General features: G+C 39.1%; 1 protein-coding gene across 10 annotated transcripts in view; it reads left to right on the top strand.

The window, feature by feature from the left end:
• APC (APC regulator of WNT signaling pathway) overlaps positions 1-18,438 on the top strand; it is a 150,173-nt gene that overhangs the window by 11,528 nt on the left and 120,207 nt on the right. The window contains exon 1 of one of the 10 annotated variants that reach the window (XM_033178918.1): positions 18,231-18,300. The exons of 7 other annotated variants lie outside the window; for them this stretch is intronic. The gene's annotated coding sequence lies outside the window, so the exon portion shown is untranslated. Of the gene's footprint in view, positions 1-18,230; positions 18,301-18,438 lie in introns of those variants that run through there. 2 more of the 10 variants (XM_033178921.1, XM_033178925.1) reach the window with 2 other exon arrangements.

Below are 18,438 nucleotides of genomic sequence, written 5' to 3'. Positions count from 1 at the left end.
TGTAGGTACAATTTGCATTTGAATTCTGAGATTAAATCTATTAAATATGGAAGCCAAACACGTATGTTAGAAATTCTACTAGGCAAACTAAGTTATGGTAGTCTACATAAATTGGCATTCTTCTGTGATGGAGGAGTGTTAAAAATTTAGTATAATGTACCAATATAGTTTTCCTTTATAGATATTTGATTTGATATTAGTCACAACCGTTAATATGAAATGCCATCCATTTCTTTGTGATTAAATTGATGTGTCTATAAAGAACAAAACCAGCTCTCTTGTATGAAAACCTAGAATTCTTATTTGTTTACTGTTTACTTGATTATTTTTTTCTCTTTGCTAGAAGAAAATACTAAGTTGAAGATTCCTATTATAGTTCCTTTTATTCCCTGCTATGTTAGATTTAAATCGCTTTTTGTTTTAGATTTGCTTGCTTGCCTTTAAAAACCTGAAAGATAAAATGAAGTGGACAGAGAATTTTAGAACTGGAAGAGACCGTAAATATCATTAAGTCTCTCATGTGCCCTCCCATCCTAACCATCTCCTATTTTAAATGTGCGAAAACAGAGGCCCAAGGAAGATGGGTGACTTAACTTGCCTAAAAATATGAGAGAATTTCTCTCCATAGCTTTTATATTCTCCATGAAGTAGGTCGTCAGCAGAGTGGCATAGGTAGAAAAATAGGTCTGTTACAAATTTGAGGAGACAAAAAAGACACTTAGAGTGTGGGAAGGCAAACTTTCCAGGAAACATAGTAGTCCTGCTAGGCAGTGTTGGATATCCTTTGATGTTTATAGTTGTGAATTTGAAGTGAAACCAGCTAGCCTTGTTAGCTGATTTTCCCCCTTTCCTCTGTAATAAGCTGCTGCTCCGGTACAGGCACGTAAAAGTGGAATAGATCAGTTCAGCTAGAGTTGGGATTTTACCAGGTAATAGAAGGCGAGAAGAGTGAGGGGTTTGAGAGTTTGAAAGAGAGTGGTTATTGTTGCATCTAAAGAGAATAGTAAAGACAAAAGTAATAGATGGTGAAAAATGAGAGCATTTTTTATTGGATTGGAGAACACAGTAAGGTAAGAGATTGTTGAATTTGGAGATGGTACAATGAACTAGAGGGGCAGGAGATACATTTTAAAGACCGGAAATCTGGGGCTGGGTGCAGTGGCTCATGCCTGTAATCCCAGCACTTTGGGAGGCCGAGGCAGGTGGATCACTTGAGGTCAGGAGTTTAAGAGCAGCCTGACCAACATAGTGAAACTGTTTCTACTAAAAATACAAAAATTAGTCAGGCATGGTGGCGTGTGCCTGCAATCCCAGCTACTTGAGAGGCTGAGGCAAGAGAATCGCTGGAACCCGGAAGATGGAGATTACGCCACTATACTCCAGCCTTGGCGACAGTGAGACTCCACCTCAAAAAATAAAATAAAAAAATAAAGACTGGAAGTTTGATTTTTTAGATTTTTGGTTAAGAATTTGGAGGTGATGCAGTTGTTGATGATGACAAGGTCCTGAGTGGATCATGGAAGTGAGTATTTGGAGGTGAAGAAGTTAAGGAGCTAATAAGCCAGAGTGTTAGGTGAGTAATCCACATATACTTTGAAGTCACTGAGAGTGATGGTAGGGGTAAGAGTGGAGACGAGTGTTGGAGGCAACAGAGGGTACACAGTTGGGTATCATGTCAGGAGATCTCCGGCATTTAAGAAAGGAGGAGAAATGGTTTGGAAGTGGTAATTGGATGCAAGGAGCATATTTTTTGCCTCCCTCTAGACCAGGCTTGTCCAATCTTTTGACTTCCCTGGGCCTCACTGGCAAAATAATTGTCTTGGGCCACACATAAAATTACACTAACAACAGCTGATGAGCTTGAAAAAAAATCGCAGAAAAAAAAATCTCATAATGTTTTAAGAAAGTTTACGAATTTGTGTTGGGCTGCATTCAAAGCCATCCTGGGCCATGCAGCCCGGGGGACAAATTTGCTCTAGACCCTTCAGTATCCTATTCCTATCTCCTGGCCTAAAGTACATAAGATGTGAGAGAAAAAAAGACCCACCATTAAGAAAGCTGCACAGAAAGTGGTGTCATCTGATTTCAACTAAGATAAATAGGTGAAGATGACATTTATTGAAGAGTTTGAAATTACAGGGGAGTTAGTTGATTAGTTTATTGTACATTCGTCTATTGTATTTTAGTACAGTAGTACTAAAGTAATATATGGTTTGGTTTTGTGAGTTACATAAATTTCCATACTATTATGGTAAATATTTTAAACACTGTGTGTTTCAGAAAAACTCTAAACCCTTGTTTTTCCTCTGCTCCCGCACCAACCACAACAATCATTAACATAGTAAAAGACATCTGTGTCTCATCTTGAGAAATTTACCAATTAAATGAATTAAAAAAAAAAAAAGACACCCGTGACCAAAGACGTGGGGATTTTTCCCCACACACCGACAGCGGATGCCCACTGGGTATCCTCCAACTCAGTTCCCACACTATCCAGAAATATCATCAGATCCCACAGGTTGACGGCTTAGTCCCCAAGACCACCCCCTCCTTCCCCCCAGTCCCAAGTCCTAGCTTCTGGAGCTTCTGACTGGCTTCAAGTTGGGGTTCCTACTACCCCCTGTTTGGAGTTGATTAGTTTGCTGGAGCATCTCACAGAACTCAGGGAAACACTTGCTTGTATTTACTGGTTTATTATAAAGGATATTACAGGGGATGCAGATGAACAGAGGCGCAGAGTGAGGTACAGGGGCAGGGGCGCAGAGCTTCCATGCCTTCTCTGGGTGTACCAACCTCCAGGAACTTCCACATGTTCAGCTATATGGAAGCTGTCTGAACCCTGTCCTCTTGGCTTTTTATGGAGGCCTCATTGCGTAGGTATGATTGACAACCATGTAGAAATGTGACTGGACAAAAAGTGCATGATCTAAGCCCAGGAAGGCCTGTCTGTTCTGACTTTTCTTGGCCTCTCTGTGTAGCATTTCTTCTTTGATATGGGGACAGAACCGTCTCTGGAATTAGGGGTTTTTGACCCAAAACCAGATTAGAGTCATGCCTTGGGCTGGTGAAAGGAGGTCAGGAGAAGGTTAGAGAGAGAGATTCTAGAATGTTCCTGAGGCCTGAAGTGCCCCAACATTATTTAAAAAAAACAAAACAAAACAAAACTGTAATAAACACTGTGGGAATGAAGAGCTGGGAACTGGCCAGGTGCGGTGGCTAACGCCTGTAATCCCAGCACTTTGGGAGGCTGAGGTGGACTGATCACTTGAGCTCAGCAGTTTGAGAGCAGCCTGGGCAGCATGGAGAGACCCTGCCTCTACAAAAAATAAAAAAATTAGTTGGGCATGTTGGTACAGCCTTGTGGTCCCAGCTACTCAGAAGGCTGAGATGGGAGAATTGCTTGAGCCTGTGATGCGGAGGTTGCAGTGAGCCAAGACTATGCCACTGCACTCTAGCGTGGGGTGACAGAGTCAGACTCCAGACTCCATCTCAAAAAAAAAAAAAAAATCCAGGAACTATGGATGAAAACATACACATATATATATATATAGAGAGAGAGAGAGAGAGAGTGCACTGTGCTAAACCTGTTGTGATATTCAGGTTTTCTTTTGTAGGAGGGGAAAACATGAAGAGAATAGTAGTTAAAAAATTTAAACATCTGTCATGATCCCATAGGAATAATGTGTTGCCTGGAATGATGATGTCCCAGCCCTGCCCACAAAAATAATTTAATTTATATGCTTTTTTTAACTGCCATTACTACCATGTGTAACATTGAATAATGCTATTTCTAGAGGAAAATGAATTCAAAGTTTGAAATTGGGATGTTAGGAACATTTCATCTCTTTTTGTTGCTCTGGTGTAAAAGTTTTCCTCCATACCTTACCATTACTGCCCCCACCGCTACTCTTTGCCAAGCAATTACAGTGGGAATTCCCTGCTTCTAAGCTACTGGGAGGGCTCTGATTTTGTGGGGGTCTAGGGTTTAATGATTAGAAATGAGAACATAATTCAGATGATAAAGCAGAGTTTCAGTAAGTCAGAGGATAAGGAGCTATCTGTAGTTTGATCTTTTACCATCTCCCTTTCCCTAATCCTAAAGCAAGCACAAAATATTTTTAGGGTTTTATGATCTCTTAGTAAAGATGAAAAAATAAGTCGGAGGTGAGCAGACTATCCTATGCTTGTTATTTTTTCCACATGTATTTTTAACAATATATATACTCTTCATCCACTCAACAAATAATTAATTGCTACTAGATACCTGGGACAGTGCTTGTGTAGCTATGAAGAAGAAAAAACTTGTTGTTCAGAAGCTCATAGTCTAATGGAGAGAAATAGATATTAGTCGAGTTGGTACTTTGGGAGCATGGAGAAAAAAGCAGCTGGCTGCTTAGGATAGGTATAGACAGCTTCACAGAATTGGGCCTTGAAGTATGAGAGGTAGTTCATTAATATTCTACAGCTATTTGGGTACCTACTTTGGACCAGGCACAGTACTAGAATACATTTGAGAATACAATTACGACATACAAGAGTCTTGTCCTCAGATAGCTTTTAGTAAGAAAGACCAATATGTAGGTAATCCCAAGTATGTGATAAATGAGATAGCTGGTAAGCACAGGGATCTATGGAAACACTGGGGTGAGGGTAGGGGCAGATCTAACTCTGGCAGGACTTAGGGAAGGCTTTTGGGAGAGGTCATCTAAATTGGGTCCTGTAAAATGAGCCCACATTAGCTAGGTGAAAAAGCAGAGGTAAGAACCTTCCAGTAAATGAAATGGTATAGTGATTTGGTGGTGAGCACACAGAATTCCAAATAGTTGGAGTGTAGCTAGAGTAGGTGAGTGGCGGTGGGTAAGGATCGAGGAGTGTGAAGGGCCAAGGCCTTAAAGGACCTTACATATAGTGCTAATGAGCTTAGACTTTTTATCACCATTTGGGTGCTTTGGAAGGTAGAAAATACTAATCTTGAAGGGTCTTTATAGCCGCTGGCAATTACAGATTTTTATTTTATTTTATTTTATTTTATTTTATTTTATTTTATTTTATTTGAGATGGAGTCTTGCTCTGTCACCCCAGACTGAAGTGCAGTGGCTCAGTCTTGGCTCACTGCAACCTCTGCCTCCCGGATTCAAGCCATTCTCATACCACAGCCTCCCGAGTTACAGACATGCGCCACCACACCCAGCTAATTTGTATTTTTAGTAGAGACAGAGTTTTACCATGTTGACCAGGGTGTGCTCACACTCCTGACCTCAGGTGATCCACCCGCTTGGTCCCCTAAAGTGCTGGGATTATAGGCGTGAGCCACTGCGCCCAGCCAGATTATTTTCGATAAGTATAACTTACAGCAATTTTTTTGTTAAAAGTAGTCCAAGCAATTGTTCAATATTTAAACAGTAAGAGAATGCCACTCAGTTCTGTTCCCCAGAGGAAGTCGCTGTTGTTTCTTGATTATTCAAGCAGCATATTCTTAATACTAGAATAGTGTTAGACAAAAAGTTTCAAAAGGAGAAGGAGGGGCCGGGCACGGTGGCTCATGCCTGTAATCCCACCATTTTGGGAGGCTGAGGTGGGTGTATCCCTTGAGTCCAGGAGTTTGAAACCAGCCTGGGCAATATGGTGAAACCCTGTCTCTACCAAAACTTTAAAAAAAAAAAAAAAATAGCTGGGCTTGGTAGTGCAGGCCTGTAGTCCCAGCTACTCAGGAGGCTAAGTTGGGAGATCACCTGAGCCCAGGAGGTTGAGTCTGCAGCAAGGTGTGATCATGCCACTGCATTCCAGCCTGGGTGACAGTGAGACCCTATCTCAAAAATCCCCAAAGCACCACACATCAAAAAAATTCCTTTACTATGGAATTCCCAAGTATTTTGTTGAGAAAATCTAAGTGTTGAAATTAAATAGCAGACTTTCTTCAGAAAAAGATTAGGAAAAAGCCCTTACCATAGTATATGAGGTAGACACTGGTTCAGGATCAAGATCCTTACTAATAGCCTGTGTCTATTTGAAATGAGAGAGTTCCCTGACCCCCCTTGCAGGATGTGCAACAGGGGAGTGGCTCATCTGTTTGGGCCACCATCCGTGCTCACACCCCTTATGGGAGGGGGAGCACACAGATGGGCAGGTGCAGAAGCCACGGCAAATGCCCCTGGGATCCAGCTCCATGGCAGCATGCAGGGGTGGGAGCCTGCATCTTCCGAAGCCCAAGTGGGAGTGTGTTACAGTGAGCCCCTTTAGCCTTGCAGATGGCCTAAGTGTTAACCAGCTCAGTACCCTCCTGGTACCCAGGTCCTTGTCTGGCATCCAGGAAGATTTAGGTTGTACACGGACTTGAAGAATGAATGCATGGGTTTTATTGAGTCGTGGAGGTGATTCTCAGTGGGATGGATGGGGAGCTGGAAGTGGGGGTGGAGTGGGAAGATAATCTTCCCCTGGAGTTGGGCTGTCCAGCAGCCAATTTCCTCTCTGGCCATCCCCAGCCAAACTCCTCTCAGCGTTCAAACATTCCTTCTCTTCTCTCTGCTGCACTGTTTTGCCATTCTGCTCCTCCATTCATCTCCTTGTGGTGCAGGGGATTTGGGGTTTTTATGGGCACCGGATAAGGGGGCATGGCAGACCAAAAGGCATCTTTTGGGTGCGAAAAAAGGAATGCCTGTTCCTATTTAGGGCTGCAGGTTTCCAAGCTTGGAGTGGGGCCTTTGCTGGAGAACTGCCCTCTTCTACCCAGTATTTCCCTGTCTCCTGTCTGTATCATATTGAGAGGGTATTTGAATGTGAAATGAAATTTATTCTAATTCTTAAACCTTTCTGCTTGTATAAAAGGTGTATGACACTTAAGATAATTCACCTGACCTTGGAGTACTTGGCAGAGAAAGTTTAAAAAGACTTACAAAGTAAATGTGAAGTTGTAGTTATAAAACATTGATCTATTTTGAAAAAGGGAATTACATTTATTAGATTGTCTTGATTTTCTTTTCTCTCTTCCCTCTGAAAACATAATATTAAATATGCATTATTAACGCCTTTATTAGGTGACTCCTTCTCCTAATGCTTAAAATGAGTCTATAATATATATTAGATACTATTAAGTTGGTGCAAAAATAATTGCGGTTTTTGCCATTGAAAGTAATGGTAAAAACGCAATTACTGTTGCACCAACCTACTCTTAGGGGTAATCAGGTGATCAAGAGGTTTCCAGTTTGATTGAGATAGTCCAGTAATGCTAGATAGATTTTTTTTTTTTTTCATTTTACTTAATAGTAAGTTGGGACCCTTGCAAACACTTATCTTCGGACATTCGGAGTGAAATAATTTTATAGTCTATACTTTAAAAAAATTCAGCATGTAGGAAGAGGAAGGAAAGACATTCAAAAAGGAAGAAAATGGTATAGCATTGGGCAATGCCATCTGCAGTTATTAAATATGATATTTTAAAAGTTTACATTTTCTCATTCAAGGTAAGACTTTAGGAATATTGGTATAAGAACAAAAGTCTTTTGACCCAAGGCTTTGGTTTAAAGTTCTAAATGCCATTACTATGCCCTGTATTTATTCTTTCATAAGCACCCAATTTTGTTTTTAACATCAGTATTGAGATTTTTCTTATCAATTATGATGTATTTTAAGGGCTGATTTGTGTGTTATAAACTGATTTATCAGGTAATCTGGGCATTTTAGGACATTTTAAATATTAAGTGAATGATCATTTTAATCTTATTTTCTTGGGAAAAAGGCTTTAAAAAAAGTCATCCTATGTGCTACTCTTTCTTGAATCCACAGTGCATAAACATTTGGTGCTGTTTTAGTGACCTTAAGTCACTAAGCTCCTCAGTGTTAAAATGGCATCTTTATGAATACAGTTTGTATTGTAAAATTGTAATTTTGGGGGCAGTCTTGTAGCTGTTTTAGGTTTTAAGTAGAGATCAAAGTATAAAAAAAAAATTGAACAAGACATACTTAAAAAAAATACGCAGGCAAGCATAAAATCTTGTTTTAAACATTTAACTTTAAAAAAAAATCTGAATTTTTCCCCCCATAGGAAAGGATAGTTTAAAATGAGCGTGTCCAACCCACAGCTTTGAATGCGGCCTAACACAAATTCATAAACTTTCTTAAAACATGAGATTTCTTTACAATTTTTTTTTAAAAGCTCATTAGCTGTTGATAGTGTTATTGTGGTTTTTTTGCTGCTGTTGTTGTTTTGAGACAGTCTCTCTCTGTTGCTCAGGCTGGAGTGCAGTGTTGCAATCTCAGCTCACTGCAGCCTCCACCTCCTGGGTTGAAGTGATTCTCCTGCCTCAGCCTCTTGAGTAGCTGGGATTACAGGTGCCCACCACCATGCCCGCCTGCTGGTTTTTTGTATTTTTAGTAGAGATGGGGTTTCACCATGTTGGCCAGGCTGCTCTTGAACTCCTGACCTCAGGTGATCCGCCCGCCTCAGCCTCCCAAAGTGCTAAGAATACAGGCGTGAGCCATCGCGCCCAGCCAGTGTTAGTGTATTTTATGTGTGGCCCAAAGACAATTCTTCCAGTGTTGCTCAGAGAAGCCACAATATTGGACATCCTTGGAAAACACTGCATGTCCTGAAATTGGAGTTTTAGCAGATAAGGACATGTTAAGAATTTAGAAAAATAAAGGTCTTACACACAGTTTTTCTAAATCTTTTGTTAATTGGGTAAAATGGTTGCCAGAGGTGATTGTGTTTTTTTGTTTTATCAATATCATAGAATTTATAAACTTTTTTATAGAGTGTATGACTTAAAGGAGTTTTTTTTTTTTTTTCCTGCAATCATATTTTCCAGTTGAAAAAGCTTTTGGCCATTAAATTTAGCTATAAATTAGTAATAGTGTGCATATGATTTCTGATTATTTTTCCTCTTGAGTCAGAACTAGAAACTAGTCCTGTAATATTTGTGGATCTTGTTCTAATTATATATCCCTTTTTATTTGAAATACTTAGTATTTTCATTACCTCTATGGTGAATTCTGAGTTTTTTAACCTAACACACAATATTGAAATCTCTGCCCTGGAAAATTCCTAAGCATCCTTGAAGTCTAGTTCTGTTACTACTTTCTCTCTGAAATCTGTTTTAATTACCTAGCTGGAAACTATCTAATCTCCCATTCTTTAACAATACATTCCCTTGTATTAAAACTTCTGCTGTAAATGTCTTAGTCCCCTTGTAGATTATAAATTGTCTTATTATTGTATCATCCACATTCATACATTGAACAAGAAGTACCAAGCACTGTTATAGATGCGAGGGAAACAGCGGTGCAGGAGAATCTTGGTTCTTGTCTTCATGGGATTTATATTCCACTTTGGAAAACAATGATGAGGAGAGACAGAAAATTAAATAAATCATAGAGCTTTTCTGATCTCAAATGCTTAGAATATGAAACTCCATGATGTGGTAGAAAGTTTGAGGATAGCACCAGTGTGTTGATAAGGTGATCATGGAAGGTGTGATCTTTGAAATTTGACTTTTTTTTTTTTTTTTTGAGACAGAGTCTTGCTCTGACGCCCTGGCTGGAGTTCAGTGGCGCATTTCGGCTCACTGCAAGCTCCGCCTTCCAGGTTCACGCCATTCTTCTGCCTCAGTCTCCTAAGTAGCTGGGACCACAGGCGCCCACCACCACGCCTGGTTAATTTTTTGTATTTTTTGTTTTTTTTAGTAGAGACAGGGTTTCACCGTGTTAGCCAGGATGGTCTTGATCTCCTGACCTCGTGATTCACCTGCCTTTGCCTCGCAAAAGTGCTGGGATTACAGGCGCGAGTCACCGTGCCAGGCCAATAATTTGGTATTTATGCCAAAACTTGAATGACACGAAGAACTAGTCATTTGAAGATCTGGAAACAGAATGTTTGAGGCTGAAGGAAAGTTAGTTCTAAGGCATAAGAAAGAGGTGGGTAGAAAAGGACGGGCAAAGTGATAAGAATGGGATCTAGATTATGTAGAGTTGTAAACCAAGGTAAGGAATTTAAAATGTATTCTAATTTCACTGGGAAGCCAATGAACAGTTTGAAGTTTTTAAAGGCTCATGTCATTACATTGGGTCCACCCAGGATAATCTCCCAATTTTAAGGCCAGCTAACTAATAAACTTAATTTTACCTGCCATGTTCCTTTTACCATATAATGTAGTATATTCACTAGAGTAACACCAGAGGGCAAGTCTTGAGGGCCTAAATGCTGCCAAATTTTGCATGCATAGGTTTTATTTAACCTAATATCTATTTAATATCTTACAAGGGCAGTGAAGCAGAACTAACTTAGGGTAGCTGAGTTGTTGAGTCATCACAGTTTTTCTGATTTCTTTTGCCTTTACTGATATGCCCACTCCTTGGCATTACCTCTTATTTGCCAATGCCCATACGATAACCGCAAACTCTGTTTCTGTTTAGTTATTTAACTAAATTAACATAAAGATATCTCCTGCATTTAAAGAAATTTTGTTCTAGATATTTTCCAGAGAGATCTGTATTTTCTCATGGATAAAAATTTATGGGTGGATTCATTGTAGATTCTAAAAGGACATTTTCAAACCTGTTTGAGTTTTCTTATTTTTACCTATTCTGATTATAATTCATTCATTCAATAAATGTTTATCAAGTACCTACTGCTGCAGAGCCAACTACTATATAGTAAGCATCAGAATGGTAACAGTTGAACAAGTAACTTCTTATGAGGGATGAGGCTTGAAAAAGTACAAGGTGCTCTAAGAGGTACCTTAGTGAAGGAAATTGCTGCTGAGACATGGAGGACGAGGCAATATAGTCAGCATTGGCTTTGAAGTCAGACTCCCATTTCACTGTTGGTTGAATTTGGATACTTTTTAAAATTTCTTTGAGCCTAAATTTTCCATGCGTGTGAATAGTGATACCTTTATCTCTCTAGAAGTTTTGTTAGGATTAGATTAGATTGAATATGTGAAAATGCCTAACATAATGTTTGCCACTGGTTTAGAAGCATATTTATCATGAAACTAATAAAGTTTAGTGAACCTAATTGCATGGCCCTTTCTAAGGCCCTTACAGGAGCAGCCCTAGCAATCTTGAATTAATTTGTGTTTTTCTTAAGGACCCTCCCACCCACCTGCCCCTTTATTACAGTATTATAGGCTCCTGGTCACCACAAAATCTGAATCTGCCTTTGGCCACAGGTTAAGTGAGAAACAAATGTTAATTTCTCTCTCCTCTAATGTTGTAACTTCAGTTTGTGTCCAACCTAGAAGTACTTAACTTAAAAAAAAATGGAAAGAAATTATATATATTAGGTTGTAGGAATTTTATAAAATTCAGAAAAACTCAAATTCTTGTAATTCCTAGGGAGGAAACATGATATTTTATCTCTCCCTGCTTTTCTCTGTGTACATATGCAATTTATTTTTTAAAAGCTAGTTTATATCATATTAAACACAATATTCTGCATGTTCACATAATATATGGATTACATAATTATATATCATATAATTATATTTTACAACATAATTTTGTCATGTAAATGTGCCAAAAGTATAATTAACCAAGCTGTTGTTAGTAATCATTGAGGTTTTTTCTAACATTCCAGTAGTATAAGTAATGCCGAATTACAAATCTTTGTAGAGGTATCTGTATATAGGATAATTTCTTTTAATTGACTTGCTTGAGTATAAGAATTGTCCTTGTCCATTTTCTACTACTATAACAAAATACCTGAGACTGGGTAATTTATAATGAACAGAAATTTATTGTTTCATAGTTACAGGAGCTAAGACGTCCAAGAGCATGGCACCAGCATCTGTTGAGGGCCTTCTTATTGTGTCATCCCAAGGTGGAAGGAGGAAGGACAGGAGTGGGCCAGAGCAAGCAAGGGATCAAATTTGTAGCCTCAGGCTTTTTAATAAAAGACATTAATCCATTACTGAGGGTGGAACATGAATACCTCCCATTAGGCTCCAGCTCCTAACACTGTTGCATTGGGGATTAAATTTCCAAAACAGACTTTTGGGGTACATACTCAAATCATAGTAAACATTTTAAACATTTTAAAGACTTATGTGACCTCACTGACCCTACAATATTATTTTAAAATATCATTGCCTATTTTTATAGTACTCTTGTGTTTATTTCTATTTCTTTGATCATTTGAAATAGTAAAACATTCTTCTGTGGTTTTTTGTTTTGTTTTGTTTTGTTTTTATAGACAGAGTCTTGCTCTGTTGCCTAAGCTGCAGTGCAGTGGCGCGATCTCAGTTCACAGTAGCCTCCGCCTCCCAGGCTCAGGTGATTCTTATGCCTCAGCATCCCGAGTATCTTGAGACTACAGGCATGTGCCACCTCGCCTGGCTAAGTTTTGTATTTTTAGGAGACACGGGGTTTCACCATGTTGGCCAGGCTAGTCTCAAACTCCTGACCTAAAGTGATCTGCCCACCTTGGCCTCCCAAAGTGCTGGGATTACAGGCATAAGCCACTGCACAAGACCAGAACATTCTTCTATGTATTTATTAGTCCTTCATATTTTTTCTCATGTTAATTGCCAGTGCTTATGCAAGATACCTGGAAAGCTTTTTGACAGGAAGAAGTAAGTTTCTTTCTCCTGTAAGCAAGTCCTGAGGCTGTATAACACTCCAAATTAAAAGGCTATTTCAAAATGGTTTCCCTACTGTAGTGCAGTGGGAACTTTGATAGCAGAATCTAAAGCAGTGCTTGGTGTTTCTCACCCCTGGCAGCACATACCAAAGATTGGGCACTACCCACAGATTCTTTCTTGGCGTTTTAAAAGCTCCTCAGAGTACGGAAGGTATTCTGCAGTGTAATAACTAAGCTCAGAAACTCAGTCCCATGGCTGCATCACAGCATTTGTTTTTTCACATACAGGGGCCAGAGTTTTAACTTAAAATATTCCATTTCCTCAGTAGAAGGTTTTTTACAATTGCTATACTATTATTCCATGAGGGCATTTTAATTGAATGCCCTTTGCGGGTTAATTTAAAATCACTTCTTAAAATAATATTTAATGAACACCTATGTAGAAAACATTGTGATATACACCATGAGATATGAGAGAAAATCAGGTGTGGGCTTTTCCCTTGGGATTTTTATAGTTGGGAATGGGATAGGAGGTGTATATACACAAGTACAAAATGTATTTGTGCCAATAAAAGATGGAGGAACAATGAAGGGAAGAGGAGATGAATTGATTCTAGGTGGGTTGCTGGATACTTCGTGGGAATTTATGTTTAAGCCAAACCATGATTTGGGCCAGTAGAGCAATTAATCATCCTTTACTTTAAAAAATTCAGTTTTTAAAGCTTGTTCATAATACATAATGATCCTTATTACAGCTCTGCAAGATAAGTCAGTTATTCCCATTTTATAGATGAAGGAGTAGTCAAGTCTTAGAAAAGTTAAATGACTTTTCCAGCATTATCAAGCTACAAAGTAAAAGATTCAGAACTTGAATCTTAGTCCTCAATCTCCATATGCTGGAGCCTTCTAAAGTATCTCAGTAGAGTAGCAAAGAGCTATAGGAGCAAGAAGCTATAAGTTTTAGAAAGGGCTGATTAGTTAATTTTATTATTAGGATGCAAATTCTGAAATAGTTGGAGATAAAGCTATAGTATGGTCAGCAGAATAATGGCTCCCTACAAATGTCTGCTTCCTAGTCCCCAGAATTCATGAATATGTTAGGTTATGTGACAAAAGGGAATTAAGATGGCTAATGAGGTAACTTGAAAATAGGAAGATCATCCTGGATTATTGAGGTGAGCCAAATGTAAGGGTCTTTAAAGCGTAGCTTACTTAAGAGTGGAAGAGGGAGGCAGAAAAATGAGAGTCAGAGAAGAAAAGTTGAGAAGGAGCAAGGTCAGTCCTACAGAATGAGAAAGACTCAATCCACCATTGCTTGCTCTGAAGATGAAGGCAAAGTGCTATGAACCATAAAATGCAGTGGATCTGTAGAAGCCAGAAAGGATAAGAAAACAGATCCCCCCTTGGAGCCTCTAGAAAGAAGTGCAGCCTTGCAGACACCTTGATTTTAGCTTAGTGAGACCCATTTTAGACTTCTAACCTACAAAACTGTAAGTTATCAAATTTGTGTTTTAAGACACTAAATTTGTGGTAATTTATTTTGGCAGCCACAGGAAATTTAATATGCTTAGGATGTATTTTAGTGTAGGAAGACTAATTAACATGACCTCAGGGCACTCCATGACTAAACTCCAAACTGTCTCAGTTCCACTGTCAGCAGTGGAAAGGCATGGAATGTTCTTGAGCAAAAGTGTGAATAACTATTTTGATGTTTGCTGATTAGAGAGGATATTGACGAGGAAAATTAATTAAGATTCTGTTAGATGCTAGGAACACTTCTTTTGAGACTCACTCCTTGAGGTAACATAGAACATACAGGTAAGTCTTGCCCACAGAAGACTATGAATATATCTCCCGGTCCTGAGTGGCTACTCACGTCTGTAATCACAGCACCTTGGGAGGCCAAGGCAGGAGGATCACCTGAAGTCAGGAGTTCGAGGTTACAGGGAGCTATGTTCACGCCACTACACTCCAGCCTCTGGGTGACACAGCAAGACCTTGTCCCTAAAAAAAAAGGGAGATAGTTAGATGGATGGATAGATAGATATAGATAGACAAGGTCAAGATCTCCCACTTAGTTTATACATTATTGAAAATCTCATTGCCATTGTAACATTTCACCTCGTTCTCATATCCCATGAAAAATACAGAACCAATTTAGCACACATCTAACTTACCTCTTCTTAGGCTTTTCCATCGTACCATAACTAACTATAAATCCAAACACTGAAAGGTTTCTAAATCTGAGCTTTATTTGATGCCTTAGTACTTGTAGAAGTGAAATTTACACTAGTAACTGTTTTTTCAATGCATAATTATTATTTTGAAAGAAAAAAAACTTGTTGATATCTGTAGGCATAACTCTATTCTATGTCTAAGGCCTTCAGTAAAGAGAAATAGTTTATCAATAAAGCACCACAGTCAATTAAGGCGACTGAAAGGAGCACTAATTTTAACTCATTTTATACTAGTTAATATTGTCAGTATTCTTCTTGTCAGTTTTTTAAACCACAAGTCTTAAATTAGGCCAAAAGTGCCTAGGTAAAAATGGAATGGAAAGGATTTTGTGTGTTTGTGTGTGTGTTTTTTTAGATAGAGTCTTGCTTTGTTACTGAGGCTGGAGTGCAGTGGTGTGATCTCGGCTCACTGCAGCCCCCGCCTTCCAGGTCCAAGAGATTCTCGTGCCTCAGCCTCCCAAGTACCTGGGGAATATAATATTTAAGACATTAAGAATCCTATTAATTGTATTTAGTCACTTTTTTTGTAGCTGCAGAAGATTCAGAAGGGTTTTTTAAGTTGAATTATATGTTCATATTTGCAGCATTTACATATGAAACCATTTACTAAAAGCAGTGAAGCTGCTTATAACAAACACTGATACTGAAAATAAGAGATATGTTTGTCAGTGTGGTCTTTAAACAGTATTACACAATTTATTTCTGTTTCATTTTGATCAGAAAAAAATTGCATATATATAGAGAGAGATGTGGTCTCTGTTGCGCAGGCTGGAGTACAGTGGTGAGATCTTGGCTCACTGCAGCCTCTACCTCCTGGGTTCAAGTGATTCGCCCACCTCAGCCTCTTGAGTAGCTGGGACCACAGGTGCGTGCCACCACAGCTGGCTAATTTTTTTGTATTCTTGGTAGAATTGAGGTTTTACCATGTTGCTCATGCTGGTCTTGAACTCCTGAGCTCAAGCGATCTGGCCAAGCTCAAGCGATCTGGCCACCTCAGCCTCCCAGATTCCTGGGATTACAGGCATGAGCCACTGCACCCTGCCCAGAAAATATTTTTAATGCATATATATGTGTAGTATAAATAACATCTTCAATTAAATAGAGATGGCAGAAGCTTTATTCTTAGGTATGTACAAACTTGGTAACACAAGGTTATGCTTCAGTAATTTTCCATGTTGAAATTTGGCCCAATATACTTTGATTATACATCTATATTTAATTATGGTTTTTAAAATAGCTAATCAGTTTTAAAAATTCAAATTAAACTTTTGTGGGAACTCTACTGGTTTGAAAAATATTACTGAGTAATTGGCAACATTGTAAAATATAAAATTTTTGACTTGGCTTTCTTTCAGATTTGAAGCATAGTGACTAATAAATATATAATTGTCATAGTTTTCTTTACAACTCTGTCATTTAAGTCACGGATGAGTATCTATGATACATGCAGTAAAAATTTAGACAAACATTTTTGGCTACAAATTGGTTTACTAAAAGCTTGAATCATAGTCTGAGTCGAGAATAATAGGCTTACAATTGTGTCTTAGGGTACTAAGAAGTTCTTTTGAGGAGCTTTTAAATTGTATTCTTTGTTTTGAAAAACTTTTCCTTCTGGAAGTCTAGGCCTTATGAGAAATTACCTATTCTGAATTTGTCACAAATAATGACATAAATAAGTCCTGTGCAGTGAATCATGTGCTTTCAGTAAGAGGATTTTGAAAGCCTTTTGTAAAACGAAGTCATTCTCATAATAGAGTTATTTAGGATAGAATCAAATTGATTTACATGCTTTATTTATTTCAAATATGAAAGGAAATTGTTTCTAAATATATTTAAACTTTTAATAGAACAGTAGTATGCCATCAGTGTGGAAATAACTCACTTGTTAAATAAATATTTAGGGTGTATTTGCTATATATCAGGCATTATAACACAGGGACTAATGAAGGAGGAAAAAAAACAAAAGCACGAAAGAAGAGCAGAAACAGCTCCATAATCTCACTTTCCGGGGATAACTTCTAGAGACATTTTGTTGTGTGTCTATTACTTTTCTGATATATACATTTTTTAATAAAATGGAATTGCCTCAAATATGCTATTTAATAGCTTGCTGCTTTTCATGCTATTTGAAAATTAAGAAAAGATATAATATATCTTTTTAATATGCTTCATTTAAAAACTTTAAGCCGGGCACAGTGGTTCACGTCTGTAATCCCAGCACTTTGAGAGGCCGAGGTGGGCAGATCACGAGGTCAGGAGATTGAGACCATCCTGGCCAACATGGTGAATCCCCGTCTCTACTAAAAATTCAAAAATTAGCTGGGCATGGTGGCATGTGCCTGTAGTCCCAGCTACTCAGGAGGCTGAGGCAGGAGAATCGCTTGAACCTCAGAGGTGGAGGTTGCAATGAGCTGAGACTGCACCAGTGCACTCCAGCCTGGCAACAGAGCAAGACTCCATCTCAAAAGAAAAAAAAAAAAAAGTGAAATACAGTATCCTTTTACATTTTAAATAGATAATAGAAACTGGTTTCCCCCCACTTAAACCAGAATTTAAGTTTAACTTTATAAATTCTTGACAATTTGGATTTTGTCATTCAACCTCATAAAATTAGTTATTTAAGCTTCACCTGGTTAGGTTTAAATGCAATGCAATTTGCGTTAAAATACTACATTAAAGCCTCAGATTTGTAGTTGCTAATAGCACTTCTATGTATGTGTTAGGGACTGCTCTAAATACTGCTTCATATATATTAGCTCCTCTATTCTGTACTTCTATTCCCATTTTATAGAGGAGGAAATTGAAACACCGAGAGATTAAGTAACTAAAGTTGCAGAGCTAGAGTGACAGGAGTAAAGCTTCAACCCAGGCAACCCAGACTTCAGAGTTCTCATCTCAACTACTAAGCTGCTAGCATAGCTTTTCTGGTAACTATTTTTAATTCAAATATAATTCGAGTGATCTATCTAACAAGTCATCATTCTAACAACTCAGTGACTTGTAATGTAAAATTATTCATTGTAATACATTTAATATAATTGTTTCTTTGTGCTGTGCTGCAAAAATCATAGCAAATGAGATGTAATTTATCACTCTCCCTCCCACCTCCAGCATCTTGTGCTAATCCCTCTGCCCTGCGGACCTCCCCTCACTCTCTATTATGCGTGTCAACTCCCATCAACTTCTTTGCTTGCTGGGGACTGGGGCCGTGAGGGCATACCCCCGAGGGGTGCGAGGCTAGGGCTAGGCCGGCTGTGCGGTTGGGCGGGGCCCTGTGCCCTGTGCCCCGCTACGGAGTGCGGGTCGGGAAGCGGAGAGAGAAGCAGCTGTGTAATCCGTTGGATGCGGACCAGGGCGCTCCCCATTCCCGTCGGGTGCCCGCCGATTGGCTGGGTGTGGGCGCACGTGACCGACATGTGGCTGTATTGGTGCAGCCCGCCAGGGTGTCACTGGAGACAGAATGGAGGTGCTGTCGGACTCGGAAATGGGGTAGGTGCTGGAGCCACCATGGCCAGGCTTGCTGCAGGGGTAGGGGGAAGGTGGTTTTCCCTCGCACTGTCTTAAATCGATGGTCTTTCCTTGGCAGAGGGTCCACTGCCGCATGCCAAATGAGGAGGCAGGGGCGTA

The sequence above is a fragment of the Trachypithecus francoisi genome, unplaced genomic scaffold, assembly GCF_009764315.1.
Source record: "Trachypithecus francoisi isolate TF-2019V2 unplaced genomic scaffold, Tfra_2.0 Lachesis_group2, whole genome shotgun sequence".
Classification (NCBI taxonomy): Eukaryota; Metazoa; Chordata; class Mammalia; order Primates; family Cercopithecidae; genus Trachypithecus; species Trachypithecus francoisi.
The sequence above is the reverse complement of the archived record's forward strand: the minus strand, read 5'-3'. Positions and strand labels throughout refer to the sequence as shown.